Genomic DNA, 7,034 nt, shown 5'->3' on the forward strand with positions numbered 1-7,034 from the left:
GTCAAGGCAGAGGTACAAGGAGGGCATCCTTCAGAAGGGCTATGATCAAGGCGTGGCCGAAATGATCAGTCGGTCCATAAAAGAAGCCTTCACGAGCAATGACCCAGATATGGTGTCGATGAGGTCACAGATGCTTCGCCAGGCTGGCGTGGCCGTGCCTCAAGTTCCACAAGGGCAAACACAAGGGCAGCCACTGCCAATGATCGAGGATCGCCTAAGGCACCCCATCGACGACATCCGGCAACTCATGCACGTCCACCTCAACATCCCGTTCAGCAGGGCGAAAAAGTTGACCGTGGGTGAGGGTTACATGCACCCCAAAGAAGATATCAAAGATTTCAACCAAGACCAGATCCCTGCCAACTATGCTGCCGTGATACTTACATGGTATGCGACCCAATACGAAGAATTTGAAATGGAATATCCAACTGCACAAGGGGTAACGATCCTTGGAGCTGCCATTGGTTCCAAAGTCCTGTGGAACAAGGACGACATAGAGATCATTCTCTCGACGCCGACTTCTACGCTGATGGCGACACCAGCATCACAACCATCCGTTGCCGGATCTTGTCCCCCCGATGATCCGGATCACAGCGACGGCGATGACGAAGGCAATGGCGGGGATGACAAGGGAAGGAAGTCACCCCGAGGCACAAGCCCTCACCCTCGTTCTCCTCCTCCAACAACAAGTCCACCTCCACCTCCCGACAGTCCCGTCTAAGGGCACAAGCAAAGGACCGGGAGGCACGGAGGAACCGGGGGCAAAGACACCGCCTGCTGCCATTGCGAGCACAAGCCACTTGTCCTCCACCACCGACGAAGACTAAAGGCGACCAAGGGCATCTCACATACTCACTTGAGTTCGAAAGGTATGGTAGCGGCGAGCATAATTTGCTAATAACTTTTCTTTGCCATAATATGGTACTAACATTTCTATCCCAGGCCGAGATCACCTTTCCATCTATTTCCTGAATCGGATGACTGCCCCAGCCATTACGAGCATGGGAAGTTCATGATAACCAAGGCCTAGCTCGTCGACGAGGAAAGGTGGGAGACAAGGAGGTTTCATCTCTGGTACATGGAAGCGGCAAAAGCTGGCCTACATGGTTTTCTAGTCAAGGTTGTGGCGGAGTACTTCCACTTGCCCGGCAACGATGTAGAACTCCCCGTGGACTTCCACGACATGTACAGACTACTACGGGAACAAGACCTGGACATCGCCCAAGTCACCTTGTTCTCTATGTAAGTGATGAATTGCGAGTTTCACATATCACCTGCCTTTGAATCGGTCAAGGACTACTTATATATGCCACGATGGCTTGTCCTTGCAGGTTGATGGCCTATATATCCAAGGAACTAAAACTTGATGTTATCTATCTATCTCCAATGCATATTGCTCAAAGAGTCATCATTGGTTACCACCTAGATGACAATCATCCAACCATGAAAGACTTGACCAAGCGACAGAGAGAGGCGCACAGGAAGAAACTGATGGACAATGAGAAGTTGAACATTTCAAGGTACATACTAGGAGCAATGAAGAAGATCAGGAGAAATGGGTGTATCGTAGCTGCCTACCACTTTGGGTAAGTCGAAGACATGCCTGTAGAGATAAGTGGGTAGCTAGCTAGTATTATTATTTCTCGTCGTAACCTGTATTTTGTTTCAATGGCGCTAGCCAAGGCCTCGAGGGTCACTGGGTTGCATTTATCATCTACCCTCAGGATGGCAGGGCCTGCGTATTTGATTCGTTGAGAATGCCAAACTTAAAAGGGTACAAGGCCTTTGAAGATTGCCTCAGAGTGTAAGTGACTGAACTGTCTTCTCATATGCGTTCTAATGCCCTGCCTAATACTAGTACATTTCGTATAGCGCTTATAAGGAGTACGTGAAGGATCCTGAATGCTATGATCGAAGAACAGAGAATTTTAAGGCTAAGCATAAGAACCGCATCAAAATCAGACGTAACTTTCCGGTAAGTATTTGAAAGGTTTAATTGTGCTTTCTGTTCATAAGCGTTCTAATGCCTGTATTCTAATGCTTGTGTATCGATCATGCAGTGTGCCAAACAACCGGTAGGATCACAAACCTGTGGCTTCTACGTCTGTGAGTACCTGAGGGAGTGCAAGCAGTACAGCAGCAGTTGGAGGGTGCTCAAGAATGGATTGAACTGGTGGAGAGACGTGCAGAGCACCCAACACTCCTTCAAGCAGACAAAGGCGGACATATGTAAGTTTGTCTTAGACAAATGCGTGCTTGAAGGGAGCACGTTCTTCAATGAGAACAGCCAGCTAGCGATTTTACCGGAGTACGAGAGGCTGAGGAAATGGCCCACGATGATGCGTCCGCAGGATTACTCCTTAGGGCATGTATAACGACTTTAATATGTAAATGTAATGAATTAACGATGACAAGAACGACTAAGTGAATGTATATATATGTATATTATCTCATGTGTAATGCCTGCATACTTTTTAAGTTTAATCTGTGAAATCTGGATGTGATTTGAATTTGAATTTGAATTTATATGCCTGCTGTATTTTTTTAATTCAGGAAATAATTTACCGAGGCGGGCAAATAATAATGCCCGCCACGGCTAACGAACATAACCGCGGCGGGCCACGAAAGGTGTCCGCCACGGTAAAATAATTTACCGCGGCGGGCGGTGCAATGTGACCGCCGTGGTAAAAGTATATTTACCGCGGCGGGCACGTTACACCGCCCGCCGCGGTAAATCGGTTAACCGCGGCGGGCAAAGCCGCCCGCCGCGGTTAAGCCACGATTTACCGTGGCCTCTAGGCCGCGGCGGACGGCTTTGCCCGCCGCGGAAAATAAAAAACGCCCGCCTCCAGTAAAGTTTGTGTAGTAGTGTTAGTATCCGAAAAACCCCTCCGACATATCCAAAACATCCGATGTAACATCCAAAAATTTTCGTTTCGTGAACTAAACACTCCCTTAGATGGATGTGATATATGGTTAAGGGAATGAGGATGTTCCTTTGTAGGAAGAGACAGCAAACAAGATATAAACTACCCAAATGAATCATTTATGTGTGATTCGCCTACTCTGTCCTCTCCGTGTCTTGTACTTCTTCATCTATTAATCCCTACTTCCTATCAGCCTACTAACACATCCAATGGGTGGCGGGCGTGGGCGTTGACGACGATTCGTGCCCACCGGCATCAAGTCGACCGGGAAGAGCGAGGCTCCCATGCCAGTCCATGTCCTCCTGTCACCACTCACCATGTGCTGCCAGCTCACACCCGAGCTGAGCTCCGTCCAAACTGGGACCACGGTACCACAGTCCACAGTAGGAGTACGTCGGTGTTTGGAGGTGGTAAATGACCCAATTCCTGTGCTGTGGATATGCATGGCGACAATGGAAAACTGGCAAGGATTCTTGAATCTTGGCTTGCCCACACAACAAGCGAAGTACTAGCAGACAGTCAATTGGTTGGTTCGTATCGTTGCTGGTTAGTAAAGAAGTACTGCTGGCTGATTTGTGTGAGAAAAAAATACTGTTCTGGCTAGAAATTTACGATCGTTTACGACAGGCCACGGCCAAAACGAACAGGCTGTAACTCTGCTGCTGGATCCAATTTTCCACGGCGATCGTCGTCTGCGCTTTTTCCTCGGTCCTGACCGCTCACTGTCTGCCTGTCGTCTCGGGTACGGTTCAGTCTCCACCAACGAGTACTACTCCTGGACTTTGAGAAAGAGAGACGCTGCAACCTCCTCCCTCCGTCCGAAAACATGCGATTATAGCACTCCTCCCTCCGTCCGAAAACATACGATTATAGCACGGCATCATGTTTTAGTATTTTAAATTTAACTAATTATAGATAAAAAAAAATAATCAATATTTATGATATCAAATAAATATTATTAATTTAATTACGAAATATATTTTTATAATAAATTGATTTGGAGTTATAAATATAAATACTATTTACTAGAAACTTACTCAAACGTGAACTATTTTTTTTTGGCACGTAGCCCATAACTTTATATTTTCTTGGATAGAGGGAATACTCCTTAGCCGTAGTAGAGTACTACCTTAGTCCACAAAAAGAATATAACCGTGGGAACCGTGCCAATGAAGCAAACTCATCTTTGATCAACTTATAGTAAATAGTATTAGTATTTATGTCTCTAAGTAATTTTATTATGAAAATATTTTCTATAACTAATCTAATGATACTCATTCTATATCACGAATGTTAATATCTTTCATATAAATTTAGTCAAAGTTTAAACCGTTTAACTTCTCGTAAAACGAGAACTGCATTTATTTTAGGACGAAGGGATTTTAGGATGGAGGGAGTAGACTGCAAAGTCTACGGCCCGTGGCCAAATGAACGGCGTCCCGACGAAAATTCTGATCGGAAAGGCATCAACGGCGTCGACAAGCAAGGTGAGATCAACAGTCCGATCCCTGTCGACGACGACGATGGCAGGGCAAATCAGGCACCGCACCGTATCATGATCGTGATGGTATCAAGATGCAGACAACGCGCACGCGCGTGAACAAGTTCCACGGAAGGATCTGTGCGCGTGCTTCTTGCAGATCAGGCACCCATGTGGCTAGTGAATAATACAAGTTCATGCGATCTTGATGTGATCAGTGGTACATATAGCAACTTATAAGGATGACTTGTTTTATCTTCTAAGTAGTAAAGTATTTTGGTAACCACTATTATGTCGAGAAATTAGACAAATTTAAGATTATTAAATTCAAAACATAAATCACGACGTACTGGCCTATGTATTGTAACACATTCACCAATGTGTTCCCAAGAAATTTTATAGTAACATAAAACTATGTGTTGCAGGGTGCGTTATAACACAAAAAACTTGTTTTACAAAAATATGTTACTAAAAACAATTATAGTAACACAAAATTAATGTTACAAGAAAAATGTTACAAATGTGGTACTATGTTGTAACACATTAATGGAATATATTGAAGGACCAAAAACGGCGACAAGAGGAGGTGAATGAGAACCGTAAAATTTCTCTCGAAATATTTGGTCGCTGTCCCAAAATCACCGCTATGCACAAGCGAGTTCCTGAACTAAAATATCCTAAGCCAACCAGTGACGAGAGTGCCTAGAAAATTTTCTCGGAACGGTAGAAAGGCAACGCAAAAGACTTCGGAACACGATTCGGAGCTCAATCGACTAAACCACAGGCGAAAGAAGAAATCATGGCTAGAAAAGATTAGACAGAAAATCGCCTGAAAATTTGTTCATCAAAGAACTGCAGCCACCGATCTCCTTCGGGATGCACCGGTGAACTGGCGCCTCTCCTCTGCGCCTGCGCCGTACCTAGCTCACTGGAGCCCACGAGCGATGGCCCAAATCCGTGAAACGCACGGCACAGAGAGAAAACACAGGAGCGAGCGCTGGAAGACTCCTGGGCACCGGACACCTCGCCTGGGAACCCGACGCAGAAAGGAAAAAAGGGCGGTGACCGGCCGAGTAAAACGAGAGACCGAGCACGCGGGCGAGGGTCTGCACGCGCCTGGTACTGGGCGAGCGCTGGAGCCGCTCGACCAGGTTCTGCTCTCGGTCATGTTTAGATTGCAAAAAATTTCAAACCGATGAATAGTAGCACTTTCGTCTTATTTGGTAAATATTATCCAATCGTGGACCAATTAAGTTCAAAAGATTCATCTCGTGAGTTCCAACTAAACTGTGTAATTAGTTATTTTTTTTATCTACATTTAATGCTCCATGCAAGCGGCTAAAAATTGATGTGATGGAGAAAGTGAAAAAACTTGGAATTTAGAGATGATCTAAACAAGGCCCTGTATCGACACGGCAAGGACCGGTGGGGGTCAGTGCAGGAGACCGACGAAGCCACGACGAGCACAGGCACGCACGAATAGAGAACGGAGCGAATAGAGAACGGAGGGAGGGAAACGAACACCCAGGCGCTGACAGCAGCTGCACCGGTGTCCTAGCGGCTGCTCGACCGGTGATTCAACGGAGGACTCAGTGCCGTGCTGGATGCGGTTGCAGGGGCTGCTGCTCTGCGCTGCATCACGCTGCACCGGAAGCCACGGGTCCCAACAATGATGCACGAACAGAGACAACGAACAGCAAGCACCAGAAAAGGGCGATGAGCGGAGAGCACGAACAGCAGGCTACCTTCAACCAGAAACGACTGGATCTCCACCGAAACAAAAGGAAATGGTCTCAAACTTTGCACAGCTCAAATTCACCTAGCTACGAACTGATTCTCCAAAAATCATTGCCTGAAAAGGTCCCAAACTCCGGGAAATCGAGATCAAAGCCAAGAACAAAAATGAGAAAAACTGCAGTACACTGATCACGAAAATCACAGATAAAAGCGACGAATCCTAGACGGCATGACGAGGATTCGGGCCTCCTTTCCCATTCCAAATATCAGAGAATACACCATAAAAAATTCAGATTTTGACCTCAATCAACAACACTAGGGAAGGGAGATAACCTAGGAAGAAAAGGGGAAATGAGAGTGAGAGAGATGTAATATGATATGGGGAGCCATCTTTTATTTATGAGATATTACATGATCCTCAGAATGCTTCTAGCTATTTTGAACCAAATCACTTAGACATGAGGGCGTAATGGTTCAACACTTTTTCTGTCGATCGGACGACCACACTTCCTGCACAGATTTGCTTCACCTTAAATGCAACCTCTGTGATTCCGCCACATGTCGTCCCGTTCATCCTCGGAACCTTCGTCCGGGTTTTGAGGACAAACCCACGAAACCATCCACCCGGTGGTTTTGAGGCTCAACCCACCAACCTGTCCACGCCTGGTTTTGAGGCCCAAACCAGCAAACCGTCCTCCGTTGATTTTGAAGCCGAAACCACCAAACCCCTCCGATGTCGACGTGTGTACGACCTCCGCCAAGTTTAATGCCTTCACCTTCCTTCTTGACTTGACCGACGCCATCTACATCTTTCCATGTAGATGCATGTCTGGCCTCCGCCCGCCTCCGCCAAGTGCCACGATGCTATCGTCCTCCCCTTGACTTGGTCG

At 46.5% G+C, this 7,034-nt stretch overlaps 1 long non-coding RNA gene across 1 annotated transcript; it reads left to right on the forward strand.

Annotated features, from left to right (window-relative positions):
• The first annotated feature begins 1,678 nt into the window (after positions 1-1,678).
• Positions 1,679-2,415, forward strand: LOC136471777 (uncharacterized). The gene is made up of 3 exons (XR_010762106.1): positions 1,679-1,804; positions 1,873-1,975; positions 2,061-2,415. It is a non-coding gene; the product is annotated as an uncharacterized lncRNA (long non-coding RNA).
• Positions 2,416-7,034: the final 4,619 nt, after the last annotated feature.

Source organism: Miscanthus floridulus, chromosome 8, assembly GCF_019320115.1.
Source record: "Miscanthus floridulus cultivar M001 chromosome 8, ASM1932011v1, whole genome shotgun sequence".
Taxonomy (NCBI): Eukaryota; Viridiplantae; Streptophyta; class Magnoliopsida; order Poales; family Poaceae; genus Miscanthus; species Miscanthus floridulus.